Source organism: Jaculus jaculus, chromosome 5 (genome assembly GCF_020740685.1).
Source record: "Jaculus jaculus isolate mJacJac1 chromosome 5, mJacJac1.mat.Y.cur, whole genome shotgun sequence".
Taxonomy (NCBI): Eukaryota; Metazoa; Chordata; class Mammalia; order Rodentia; family Dipodidae; genus Jaculus; species Jaculus jaculus.
The window spans coordinates 14,226,582-14,240,753 of record NC_059106.1 but is presented as its reverse complement, the minus strand read 5'-3'; the positions used below and the strand labels follow the sequence as shown (position 1 = coordinate 14,240,753).

At 50.7% G+C, this 14,172-nt stretch overlaps 1 protein-coding gene across 2 annotated transcripts in view; it reads right to left on the bottom strand.

The window, feature by feature from the left end:
• Svil (supervillin) overlaps window positions 1–13,808 on the bottom strand; it is a 217,831-nt gene extending 204,023 nt beyond the window's left edge. The window contains exon 1 of one of the 2 annotated variants that reach the window (XM_045148956.1): window positions 13,562–13,808. The gene's annotated coding sequence lies outside the window, so the exon portion shown is untranslated. Of the gene's footprint in view, window positions 1–12,573; window positions 12,590–13,561 lie in introns of those variants that run through there. The other variant, XM_045148957.1, reaches the window with a different exon arrangement.
• Between the last annotated feature and the right edge of the window lie 364 nt (window positions 13,809–14,172).

Below are 14,172 nucleotides of genomic sequence, written 5' to 3'. Positions count from 1 at the left end.
CTAGACCAGGCTGATCTATAACTAGGATTTTAACATGAGAAGAATGAAAATCTCTCTCTGTTATAAAATCTATTCTGATCATCTTTTAAGTTGTCTTAGCCCTTCCATCTGCACCAAACTTTTAAAAGACAAATTGAGGGCTGGAGAGATGGCTTAGGGGTTAAGCGCTTGCCTGTGAAGCCTAAGGACCCCGGTTCGAGGCTCGGTTCCCCAGGTCCCACGTTAGCCAGATGCACAAGGGGGCGCACGCGTCTGGAGTTCGTTTGCAGAGGCTGGAAGCCCTGGCGCGCCCATTCTCTCTCTCTCGCTCTATCTGTCTTTCTCTCTGTGTCTCGCTCTCAAATAAATAAATTTTAAAAAAATATTAAAAAAAAAAGATAAATTGAATCCACAGATAAGCTTATACTCACCTATACTCGGTAATGGTAACAAATTTGGCAGGCCAGAAACAAAGGAGGCAACTGCAACTGTGTCTGTTTTCCAGCTCATTAACTCTCCCTATGTGTCCCCAGAATCCAAAACAATGGGGAGGCCAGTTGGAGAATATGAAAGCATGAAACACAGAAGCCATTGTTGGGTAAACCATAAGCAATCCATGCGAACTTGGCAGCCAAAACAACATTTAGTAATAATAATTTTTAAAACTTGGAGAAAAAAAGAGATTGGATGAAGATTATGCAAACGCAGCGCTAAATTTGGCCCAGTTTACTTCTAGCTGTCCTGGGAAGTGGAGATGAGATCTACTGAAGCCCGTGGGTCTTGAGCAGGTGACAACATCAGGGTAAATTGATAGATGCTGGAAGTCCCACAGTCAGATGCACGTGGCTGCCACCGCTGACTCAAGGGCAGTATTTGTGCTTCAAGTCAAAGCAAGACATTTTCCACAGCATACTTATAATTTTTCTAAGCTTTGTATCTTTGAGGGGCGAGTGTTTTGTTTTTAGAAGCCTAGATACAAAAGATGGAACCAATTTTCAAATGCAAAAAAAAAAAAAAAAAAAAAAAAAAACCAAAGTAAAGTGCTTTACCCTGTTATAACTAACTTGCTTTTCCTTCCAGCACACTGAGAACCAAGTATAGAAAAAAATGCCAGCAATGAAAGCTTTTAGTTTAAAAAAAAATTATGAGGAAGTTTTACTCTTTTTTTAATCACAGATGTTAGGTTTACATAAATAATCAACCCAAACATTTTACAACCATGCAATTTTCTTGTCAAGCATATAATGTGTGGGTTCTTTTTTTTCTTTTTATTGTGGGGGAGTGAGTTCAGTGTCACAGTATATATTGATGACTATTTTTCAAAAGATAATTAAATAATTGTAGGCCCCAAATAAAATGGGGGTGTATATTCAATTTAAAAGTCTTGTATTAAATTCATTTTTAGGAAGTGGATGGAAACAGTCTTTACCATCCCAGGAAGGAAACCTGATCTTGTGGTCTGGTCCATCAACTTTCCCAGGAATATAAGTTCTCAGCTTTATTTGCGAAGCTTTTGGACTTAAAAAAAAAAAAAATCACCTCCACATTTTTAACTGTGAAAATTCCTCTTTAGGACATTCCTATCAAAAACCACTTCTTTTAAGGAGGACAGACAGATGCTGGCCAGTGTCTTCATAAACACCCAGCATGACCCACCATCAAGAAGCAGCCTGTGTATAATCACCAGGCCCCTGGGGATGCTGCAGGAACCAGGGTCACTTTTGAGTCTCACCTTCAGGTCAAAAAAGCAATGGCTTTCTTTTGGTGGTTTGCATGTGAAAAGTCCCTCACTGCCTCGGGTGTCTGTGAGGAAACCTCAGCTCAATCCCCCAGTGGGTGAGGTCTTTGGGAGGCAGAGCCTTGCTAGAGGAGGTGTGTCAGTGGGTGGGGGACAGGTCTTGGGGCTATTAGCCCAGCTCATTGGGTGTTCAGCGGGCTCACTCATACCACTTCACACACTGCTGGTGTGACATGATGTGACAGTTGTCTGCTATTCCATGCTTTCCCCACTGCGATGATGCTTCTCCTCCAAACTGTAAGCTGAAACAACCTTCCTTCCAGATTGTTCCAGTAAGAAGGTAACTACAACAGTTTCCTCCAACCTGCCTGACCAGCGTTCCCCACAGCCACAGCTGAGTGTGCTCAGAGTGTACACAGAGCCTGGCCATCCTGACAAAGCCGAAAGGGGAATGAGGGCTGCGGGATCCGAGGTCTACAGCATGTACTAATAGACACGGATACGTCCTGTACTGGTGTGCACACGTCTGGAACTGGGGCCCACAGGCAGGTCCCGTGCGGATGCTCACAGATCTGTGCTGTGATGATGTGCACACACACACACACGTATGTGCTGGGGAGAATGCTGTGCTCAGCAAAGGGCCCATCTGGAGATGCGGACTCTGGTTACGACAGCCGCTCTCCCCTTCGGCTGGCCTCGGTAGGACCTCTCTCCTCGCCCAGCACGGAGGCAGACAGCAAGCCAACAGCGACAGGCTCGCAGCCACACTGCACCTCTCTGAGAACAGAGGCTGAGAGCGTGCCTACTGTCTGTCCCAGACAACAGGAAGGCTGGCAGCAACGTTCCATAATGCTCAGCAGAGAGAAAAGAAAATCTCTTCTCAAATGCAGTTGGCACAGTACTGAGTGTAGGGAACTCTCAGAGGACACGCAGAATTACCCCAAGAGACCAGCTCCTCAAGGTTTGTCCCTTATGCAGTGTTGTGACCCATTTATTCCCCACTGTACATCCTTCATGCAAAATACCTCCAGACTTCATCATCCTTTATTGCAAACAGTAGGAGGATGATCGGAGACAGACCCAAACGTAAGAATACATTCTGCAATTTACCACACAAGGTTCATGACCTTAGAGCCAAGTTCAAACCCAGACTGTGCTACCGGTGGAGATTTTATCTCTTTGGGAGCACTTAGTGCTGCAAGGCCGGTGCAGATGAGAGACACAGCAAAGATGACTTTAGCTCAGGCTCCAGGCAACTGCACCCTTCCTTCTGGCCTGGGCTCCCCTCACAGCACTGATGCTGACCACCTGCGGATAATCTCTGATGGTGAATTCTGAGAAGACAGGAGTCTCTCAATGTTGCATCTTTGCTACCAAGAAAGCACACAGGGCCACACACACGCACGTCGGTGTTCACCGCGGGGCCGACAAGCTGACAGCTGAATGAACAGTCTGTGTGAGCCCTTCCATTTCTTCTTCCTCTATTCCAGTTTCAAGAGCCTCTCTCCAGATGTTGACACAGACAGGTAACTTGAGTAGGCTTGGTGAAGTTGACAGCCACACCAAGATATCATGTCCAGCAACACCAATTAAAGAACAATCCAGAAGCAAAGATTCCTAGGTCCATGTATGCTGCAATCTATTCTAAAACATGAGCTCCTGTCCTACTGCTGTCCATGTATCTTTATCTATAGGCCAGAAAGGTCAGGCTCCATTTTAATTGAGAAGTCCAAATATTAAGCCAAATTTGGACAAAAGTAACTCCTTTAAATTTTTCAGGACTTGTTAAACAGAAGAGCAAGGGGGAATTCAAATGAGGTGGGCACGCAGGTATGTACACACACACACACACACACACACACACACACACACGTGAATTCCAGCAACAGCACTTGCTTGCAATCAGCAGATAGAAGGGAGGAGGTCTGACCTCTGTGGAACCTGACACAGCGCCTGCCTGAAGCTCTGCCACAGGGCAGATAAGAGCATCCAGCAGCCAGGGGCTCCATTCCCAAGATTCCATAGTCAGGACCCAGTAAGACGGCCTAAAAAGAACCGTGACAAGCCCACTGAACAAAAGAACCTCATACAGTCTGAACATGACCAAGCTCTCCCGACTCATGCCCAACCCAGACTGACCACAAAGGATAAACTGCCTTTCAAGAGTCTCCAGCAAAATAATTTGAAAAATAAGGGGGGAAAAAAAGGCATAAATCCATTCTGTGCAAAGGAAGAGGAATCCAAAACAAGCTTATATTTCAACTGTTTCCAGGTACGGCCATGTGAAAGGAAAGCCAAAATAAATTTCAAACAATCTTCCCCAAAGTTCAGGCCTTTAAATGACCTGACCTGACCAGTTTCATAAGTAGTGATTCCAAGTTTTAATTCCAGGGATATTCTTTTTTTAAAGTCAAACATTCCCTCGAAAGAAAAACTGATGGACTTTGGAGAATAATTATTTAAAGAGACAGCAAAATGGAATGGACTCAGGTGGAAAGGTTTGCAAGTTATTGGAAAAATAAAAGGAAAAGTATAAATGAATTAAGTCCACATGGGGGAAGGAAAAAGGGGAGGAAGGGAGAAAGAGCAAAGGATCCTGGAGACACAAAGCCATTCACTGCTGTAGCAGACAGCTTCAGGTTCCCTGAGATGAACTTTCAGACCAGGCACGGTTACGGAGGAAGGGATTTATTGAGTGTTACAGATCCAGGGGAAGTTTCCATAATGGCAGAAGAAACTGGCCTGCTTTCACAGGTCCAAGCACAGAGAGAGAAGCACAAGCCAAAAGCCAAAAGCCACACAGCACAGCACACTTCAGGAACTCCTCCAGGCACACTTTGCATATCTTTAGATCAAAATCTAAAATCCACAAACACACCTTAAGATACGCCCAGTGACACTGCCTCCAGCCAGGCGGCTGCAGGCGCAAACTAGAAACAGACAAACCACTGAAGATATTTGGGGTGATCTATTCAAACTACCACAACTGGGAACACTGGGAGGCTGTGGACACAAAGGGTTGGCAAGCACAGGGTGATCAAGCTAAAGTTGGGCAGGGTGGGCAGGGAGGGAGAACTCACCCCACATTGAAAGCAAGCTTGAAGGAGTGGGGGGGGGCATAGCAATTAAACACCAATGACAGATGGCAATGAGGCCATCCAAGGCAAGGCTTCCTAAGACACTTGAAACCCCAGGCTGCTGGACGGGTGGCTGGTCTGGTGACAGCAGCAGACCAGAAATGGAGTGGGCAGAATGTCAAGGAAAGAAACAAAGGTCCTGGGGAAGAAAAAGCTGCCCAGGTTGGGGGGGGGGGGATTGGCAGGAAAGGGTGTGTGGAGAGAGCAAGACCGGGCTGCACCCGGAATGCCGGGGCCCCTGAGCCAAGGATCGGCCCTCCTGTGGCTGAAGCCCAAAGCTCAATGCCTCCACCTAAAAGGAAAGAAAGGTCACATTCAACCTCAAAGCACTTTGAGGAAGGTGGAGGGGAAAACACCCCACTCCCAGAGAAAGTAGTTTTCCAATAGTCTTACTGTGAAAAAGACTAGACAAGTTAGCTCTGACTTTCTATTGTATCTGACAGTATCAGGATTTTTTTTAAATATATTTATTTTTTCAAAAGTTTTATTAACAACTTCCATGATTATAAAGCATACCCCATGATAATACGCTCCCTCCCCCCACTTGCCCCTTTGAAACCCCATTCTCCATCATATCCCCTCCCCATCTCAATCAGTCTCTCTTTTAATTTTGAGCATCAGGAATTTATGACATTAAAACTATGAAGCAAAAATAAACCTTTTGATGCTATATAAATGTGGGCACTGAAAAGTACTGGGCTGGCTGGGAAAGGATAGTGTGTTCAGTGGTCACGCTGGGCCACTGTGTGCACGCAAGTGAGAGTGGTGCATGGTGTGAGAAAGGCCACAACGAATATACGTATTTAAAAGATAAGCCTCAGAAACAGGGCTGCAGAGATGACTCAGCAGTTAAGGTATTTGCCTGAAAAGCCTAAGGATCCACGTAAGCCAGATGCACAAGGAGGCACATGTATCTGGAGTTCGTTTGCAGTGGCTAGAGGCCCTGGTGTGCCTATTCCCTCTCTCTTTCCCTATCGGCCCCCCTCATAAATAAGTATTTTTAAAAGACTTAGAAACATAGAGATGCCAAAAGAACAACTACAGTAAAAAAAAGTAAGATAAAAAATATTATGGACTGGGGAGATGGCTCAGTGGTTAAAAGCACTTGCTTGCAAAGCCTGACAGCCTTGGTTCAATTCCCCTGCCACCCACGTTAAGCTAGACACACACAAAAATGTGGTAGCAAGTGTCTAATGTTCATTTCCAGTGGCAAGAGGCCCTGGTACACCCATACACTCACTCACTCCCTTCCCCTCTCTCTTTCTCTCTCTCTCTCTCTCTCTCTCTCTATCACACACACACACACACACACATGCAAACAAATAATTTTCTAAAAAAATTTTATCCAAGGAGGGCCAGGAGATAGCTTAGTCAGTAAAGTGCTTGTCATGCAAGAATGAGGATTAAGAAGCCAGAAGCCAGGTGTGGTAAAATGCTGACAATCCCAGAGCTGGGGCGTTTCCCTAGGGCTTTCTGGAAAGCAAGTCTAGGCTACCCTCGTCTCAACAATGGCGGATAACACCAGAAGAGACATATGGAGTTGTTGCTTGGCCTCCATAGGCATGCATGGACACACCCACAGACATGTGAAAACTCAGAGAAACAAGAAAAGAAGAATTTATGGAAGGAAAAGTGTCAAGTTGGAAAATGCAGAAGGGCTGGACTCCAGAGCAGGCATCTTCTTCCATTAGGTGAAACCCTCCAAGACGTAGCCAGGGAGAAGGCAGAACTTGGAGTCGGGAAATTTTAGTTCCAGTCCTCGCCCGACTGGTTATCAAATGCAGAAACCTTCATTTCTTCTTCTGCAAGATGGGACCCCCCACTCATTGGCTCTGAGAACTTCGCAGGGACCTTGACAACCCCAAATGAAAATGGCAAGAAAATTAATTAAGGGCTGGAGAGATGGCTTTGTGGTTAAGGCACTTGCCTGAAATGCCTAGGGACCCAGGTTCCACTCCCCAGTACCCACATAACCCCAGATGTACAAAAGGGTACATCTGGAGTTTGTTTGCAGTGGCTAGAGCCACCCACCCCCAGGGCCCATTCTCATTCCCTCTCTCTCCCCCTTGCAAATAAACAAATAAAAGTAAAAAGAAAGAAAGTCAACTAACAACACAAGCAGTGTAAACATCCGTGTAGATGGGATTAAGGGCAAAACACTTGGATGGGTGGGAAGAGCCCACTGGAAATGAAGAGCCAGAACTGTGGCTCCAACTCAGCCACTGTGAGTCATGGTGTGGTGGTGGGGGGGGACCCTGAAGCCACAAAATACGTGCCCCTGAGAGCTCAGTAAATTTCAGAGTCTGAGGGTCCATACACAACCAAGTCATTGTGGGATTTTTAATCTTTTTATTAGATATGGTCATATTTTATATGTATGCATCACATGTTAGTACCATCCTTTTCTTCCTCTCTGCCCCTTTTCTGAAGAGGCCCTCCTCACTGGGGATGCAGGTCAACCCCATGAGGATTGTGGGTCATGCATTGTGGGGGCAGCCGTCAGTTATGGGGGAGAGGCAATGTCTCTGCAAAATGTCCCAACTTGTGGCTCTAACAATCTTTCTGACCCCTCTCTCTCTTGCAAGATTCCCCTGAGCCACGCTGGGAGCATTTTAAGTCTGCCTCAGTGATTGTGGTGTATTTTATAACCTCTTCCAGAACAGAGGGGATCAGAGGCTGCCTGAGGCCCAGCAAGGGACTGTGATGTACACTGTCCCTCCTGGAGGGTCATTGATTCACAGTAACAAGGAGGGTGGAGGATGAAGGGAGCTGGGCAGGAGCTGGCCTGCAGGAAGTTGAGGTAGTGACAGGTATCTCTCCAATCTCTCCAGGGACACCAGACCTTCTCTTTCAAGTATTGCTTTTCAAATTTTGATAAACCATATAATGCTGCTTCTATCTTACAGTGCCCAGACTCTGCTCGGCTTTTATCAGCATATCAACCGTCTGTGCCTGGCTTTATTTGAGCTGGCATGGTTGTCACACTGTTCTGCAAACAAAGAAGTGTCTGGAGAGGTGCAGACGCACAAAGATCCTGCCAAGGAGGCTGTAGCTCTGGGAGTTAACATGCCTGCCTGGTGTTTTCTGCTTTTAAACTGGGAGTGCACTGGGCCAGCCCAGGCGGTGCTCATCTCCACAGGATCCGCAGGCCAGGCACTTAGCAAACGTTCAGCAGGAGCCTCAAAGCATTAAGCCAAACAGCCAGATCTCCTTCGATAAGGAGGAGCCTGTTGAAAATTCAAATTTGCTCCTTTGAAAAGCAAGAGGTATCTTCTGGCCCTAGCAAATGCAAAATAAGGGAATGTTCTGAAAGTACTGTCTAGAGACACTGGGAAATTTATAAATTTCACATAGCAACTTTTTAAAACACCTAATTTAGGGGCTGGAAAGATGGCTCAACTGATAAAGGTGCTTACCTGCCAATCCTGATGGCCTGGGTTTGATTCCCCAGCACCCATGTAAAGTCAGATGCACAAAGTGGCGCATGCATCTAGAGATCACTTCAGTGGCAAAGGGCCCTGGGACACTCATTCTCTCGCTCCCTCTTTCTCTCTCTCTCCTTGCAAATAAATAAAATTTTTAAAAATAAAAAACACCTAATTTTAATAGTAGATCCATTCCTTATTAATCAATGAACTATATAGCAGCCTAGGTTTTAAGTATAGAAAGGGTATATTTTTATCCTAAAAAAATAAAGTTAATTTGAATAAACAATGTTAAATCTGGTATTCCCTTTTATGTTCCCTCCCAACAGGCTCTATTCAGAATATGACTGACATCACAGAAACAAGACTGTTTTAAAAGGCTTCAGGAGCTGGAGAGATGGCTTAGCATTTAAGGTACTTGCCTGGAAAGCCTAAGTGTCCAGGTTCAATTCTCCAGTGCCCATGTAAGCCAGACGCATACGGTAGCACGTGCATCTGGAGTTCATTTGCATTGGCTAGAGAACTTGGCTCTCCCTCTCTCTCTTTCTCTCTCTTTCAAATTGATAAATAAAATATTAACAAAAGCTTCGGGGATTTTAACCTTCCCTGGTTACTGAACAGAAGTGGGGAATGGAAGCAAGGTGGGCGGCTGGCAGCTGGCAAGTTCTCACGCTCCTGCGAAGCAGTTGTGGGACAGCTGGGGAATGCAAGTGTCTTCTACACACTGCCATGTGATCCCAAGTCGCCTGGCCTCTTCATCTTCCCCACAAAGGAAGCAGCGGCCCACAACAGGCCTGGCGCATGCCCAGCAGCTGCTCCTGTCTTAGGGGAGTGCAACAAGTGCCCACAAATGGACAGAGGGGCACAGGGGACTGGGTGGGTGGGGGTGGGGTCTTGCTCCTGACCCTGTACACCTGTCCAATGGTTACACAGGCAGCTGTTTTCCAAGGTAGGGGAAAGCTGCATTTTATACTCAACCGTGAAACCCTCTCTTTCTCCTACATATACTGGACATTAAAAGATAATTTATTAAAACAGCCCACCGATTATCGAATAGCTTTATAAACAAGTTGGAGTGTCTTAACCTCTCTCTTTAAAAAAATAAATAAAATAAAATAAAATAAAATAAAATAAAATAAAGGCACAAAGTCCAGAGCTACCAAAAGGAAGGAAGGATGTTTCTCCACAAGTTGAGAAACGTTCAAGTATTGTCACACATGAAAGAGACATTCTGGCTGCTCGCTGCGTGCTCAGTTAACTCACCCATGTCGCATTCCATCACCTTCTAAAAGTCAGTGTAGCAACATTCCGGTTTCACACAGCTTACCACTCTTGAGCAAAGATGGTTGCAATGTTCCATATCAAGCCTTTCCGCAACTCTATTAACTTGGCGGCTCTCCTTTACAGACTCTTAGGAAATATTCCCATTTTCCAAAGAAAGGGCCCCTCTTCCCAAGATGCGCCAGCACAGCGGTCACAGAAGCTGATAGTTTTGTCTTCACTACTCCAGATGACTCAGAAATTGGAAAAAAAAAAAAAAAAAGAATATTTGTGCCGGGCGTGGTGGCGCACGCCTTTAATCCCAGCACTTGGGAGGCAGAGGTAGGTGGATCACCGTGAGTTCGAGGCCACCCTTAGACTACATAGCTAGTTCCAGGTTAGCCTGGATTAGAGTGAGACCCTACCTCGAAAAACCCCCCCAAAAAAAGAATATTTGTTTCTTTTCTCCAATTCAGTTTTGAATTGACTTTTAATTCCTGTCATCTTGGTAATTTGGATACTGGTTTTAAATTTGAAGGAAAGGGAAATGGCTGGAGAGCCAGCCACAAAATTACAGAGTGGCAAAACCAGGAGGAAAGCCCTACAGTTCTGGAACCCCTTGCAAATTCCTTGGGCAAGGAGTGTTCCATCACTCCTGACCTCCGCCACATTCAACTTGCTGACAGGAGGAGGAATCCCTCCATGCACAGCACTGACAATGCAGTCCTTAAATGCAGCACTGTCTAAACAGACGAGGTGCAGTACTTACTAAACACAGTCCTAACTAAAAGCAGTGAGCTTGAGGGAGCTGTCATCTTCATCTCTCCAGACGCCAGGTGAGAGGCAAGAACACAGGATGCTGTTCATAAACATCCCCTCTGTGTTAAGCAGTTACTATGTGCTGGGTACCATGTGCTAAGTAGCTTGCATGAGTTATCTAATTTTATCCTTGCAGCTTGAAATCAGGGTATTATCCCTGTTCTAACGGAGGGAAACGAGGCTCAGAGAAGCTGAGCGTTTGTCTAAGACAGCGTGAATGGTGGAGACTGTATCTAAAGGGGGGCACTGCATTTCCAAGAGCTTGCCCTCACTCATGGCCGCTGGTTGTCTCCCTAAGTGGCACAGCCCTAGGACACGCTGAGTCCCAGACTATTCCTTCAGACTTGTATGTCTTTCTTTAAGGCAATATATTTAAGGTCGCATTTTAGGGTAATAACAGAGTCCCATGTTTTAAACTTGAACTCACTGGTGAATAAAGCAATGTGGATAAAGCCATATGCTTGGGCGTCTAGAAAAATAAATCTGTGGGTTAAAAAAAAATCTGTCAGGAAGGCTTGCTATTGTTCCAAAACTGACCTCATTTAACTTTAGGCACACATTCAGCCCAATGGTCATGTCACACAGGGTAGGAACTGAAGCTTCTTGCAGCAGGAAAGACTCGAGCTCTGAGCTGTGTGCAGAACTCCTGACCCCACGTGACCCCACCCCACAATGAAACATCACGTGTGGCAGGAGACCCCCTTGGGAACTGTCTTACGATTCTAAAGGACTTTCCAAGGTTTTGTTGTTTTCGCACACTCTTTCGACTTTCAAACAGGTTGAGGTGGTGGCACCAACAGAAGCACTGGAGTAGTCCTGAGGCCCAACACAAGCGAATGTGAGCTGAGGTCACCGAGCGACCCGCCAGCCATAAAATCCCATTCAGAGCAGGGCACGGCCGCTCACACCCGAAATGCCAGCACTCCAGAGGCCGAGGCAGGTACATTGCCAAGAGCTCCAGGCCAGCCTGAGCTAGTGTAAGACTCTGTCTCAAAAATAAACAAACGGCCTCTTCAGGATCAACAGCCTTTGCTGTAGGAACAGGGACAGGTTCGCAGACCCCTTCGGAGCAAGACTGTCTCCGGGACCTTTTACCCTCCTCGGGCCTCACTTTCCTCATCTGTGAAGTACAGAAGGTCCTTCTAGGAGGAAGAGGCTGTGGGTGAGTGGCCATCGGAAAACAAGGATGCGGGTATGTTTGGGGCACTCCATCGAGGCTAGTCCCGCCCCTTCTACACAACAGAAGACAGAGGACCAGCTGCAGTCAAATGATACGAAAAAGTGACTTTCGTGCACTGTCTGCTGTGGCTAAGGGCTCCCTCCAGCAGCCCTTCCTCCCCTCGGGTCCGGATTCCAAGACAGGCAAAGACGCCGCCCCGCACATCCACCTGAGAGTGGAGATGGGGCAGTGGACGTCAGCTGGCCTCTCTTCCTTTCCCTGGAACCTGCGACTGTCATCCACAGACTTCACGGATCTGTCGCGCCTACCTCGGAGGCGCTTAACCCTGCACCTGACCCAGATTGTAGCCAGGACTTGGAGCCTCCCGCCTCCTGCTCCCAGTAATGCAATTACCGCCTTCTGGGGCTCCAGGTGCGGGGGCTGCTGGCTGTCACCCGGGACTAAACCCCGCCTTGGGGGGCCGGCACACGCGCAGGCACGGCGGGCAGGGTGGCAGGGCGCGCCTGGAGTCCGGTTCAAACCCGCACAGGTCCCGCGGGGGTTCAGGGGGTCGCGGGAGCCCCTGCAGCTCCGGCCGCTTCCAGCGAGGGAGGAGGGGGGACCCGCGCAGTCGCAGCGGTCCGCGCGAGCGCGCCACTCCCCGGGGAGCCCTGCTCGCGCCCCTCCTCCCGCCTAACGGGCAGCTGGGCTAACTTCCCGAAAGTCGCGGGACACGGATCCGGAGCCGGCCCGAGCGCCGGCGGCGCGCGCCAGGGCGCGCCCGGGACGGAAGTGGGTGGAAGCGGCCGCCGCGCCGCGCCGCGCCTTTGTTACCACCCTGGGACCCCGAGGGGCCGTCCACAGCACCCAACGGCAGCGGCCCGGGGATCCGCCGGCCCTCTCGGCCAGGTCTCTGCCTCGCGCCCCCGCGCGCGCGATCGCCAGCACCTCGGGCCTCGGGAGGGGCGCAAGGCTGCGCGTCCCGGGCTCGGCGGTCCTCGGCCCCAGGCTGTCTCTTTCCAGTCCAGGGCCACCGCGCCGAGGGCCATCCCTCACCTTGCCCGGCTCTCCTCGACCTCCGCGAGCGCACCGGCCGCTGCCCGCGCGCCAGCAGCTCCGCGGTCCGGGTTCCTCGGCAGCGCCGCGGCCACTCCCCGCCTCTGCCCCGCTCCGGGCGCGATCGGGTCCCCCCCGCTCGGGATGATTCACTTCGCTCCTTACCTGGAGGCGCACACGAGTGCCCTCCCCTCCGCCGGCCCGCGCGGTGAGCGGGAGCGGGCGCCCTCTGCCGGGCCACTAGGCGCGAGCCCCTCGGGACGCGACCCGGGGCTGGACAGAGAGGGCGGAGAACATGGAGCGGAGCCCAGCGCCTGGGGCGGCCCTGGCCGTGCCGCGCACCGCGGGTCTCCCCTCCGGAGCTGGAGTCAGCGCGTAGGGACTGTCCTCGGCCACATGCCGCGGTGACGAGGACCCCCGCGGCGCCCGCGCTCCGGGACAGGAACGCAAGACCACAGTCGCCTCCCTTGCGGGCCACAGGGTCTGGTCCTGGCCCCCCTTCCCCGCCCCAAGGTGTTTGGAGAAAAGCACAAGTGGACATAAGCACGTTCAGTTAAAAAAAAGGAAAAGAAAAACACTAGAAAGACAGCTTTTAGTGTGTTCGCCACTAAGTTTGTGTCCTGCGTCTCGGTACCTCTCCTCTGCTTGGATTAAAGGGACAGAGAAGCGGGAGGGGGGGTCTGTCACGGCTCGGGGTCCTCGGAGCCCCAGGTGAGGTCTTCGATGCGGGTTTGGGGGCGCTGGGTCGGGTTGGCACGCTGGCATGTCGCTCACGGGCTGGGGGAGTGGCTATGCGACTGAGTCGCCCTTTCTCCGGGATAAACACACTGCCTGCGGGTTAGCGTCCTGGCCGCAGGTTCCCGGTGAAACTTTGGAGCGGGACGGGGTGCAGGCCGAGAGAGGAGACATCTCGGCGCGAGAGCCCACGTCCGGATGGCCACAGCGTCCCCCCAGCGTCCCCGCACACCCCGGTCCCGACCCCGCTCACCTTCCCGGTTGCTCCGGGCCAGCGGCCTGGGGATGCGCCCTCGCCCACCTGCTGCCGGAGCGCCCGCACCCACGTCCCCGCGGGCCGGGGGACGCACTCTGGCCGGGAGACCTCGGGCTCAGCCCCCCCTCCACCTAGGGTTGGCTCTCCAGGGGCTTGGGGGGGGAAGGAGGGGACAGTGAGAGTGGACACCGCCCCCAGTCTTCGCAGCCGCCGGAACCGAGCGAGCGGTGAGCTTGCTCGCGGCTGACCTGGCGCCTCCTTCCCGGAGAGCCGGCGCGCGGAGTCCCGGGCGCGGCGGGCGGGCGCCGGGTATTAATTGCGGGGCCCCGGGTGTCGGCCGCCCGGCGCTCTGAGTGGCTCGGATGGCGCGCCAGGCCGGCGGGGCCCCGGGCGACCCACCCCCTCGGCGCGCTCCCGGCCCCGGGGACGCGCCCCTGCGCACGCGCCCGGCCTCTAACCCACAGCCACCGCTCAACCGAGCACCCCGGGCCGCCGCTCACCTCCGAGACCCCGAGAGAGCGGCCGGCCGCCCGGAGCTTCCCGCAGTTCTGGGGGTACGCTGGGGGGGGAAGGCCTGGCAACCGGGGGGAACGTTGCAGCCCCGGAGC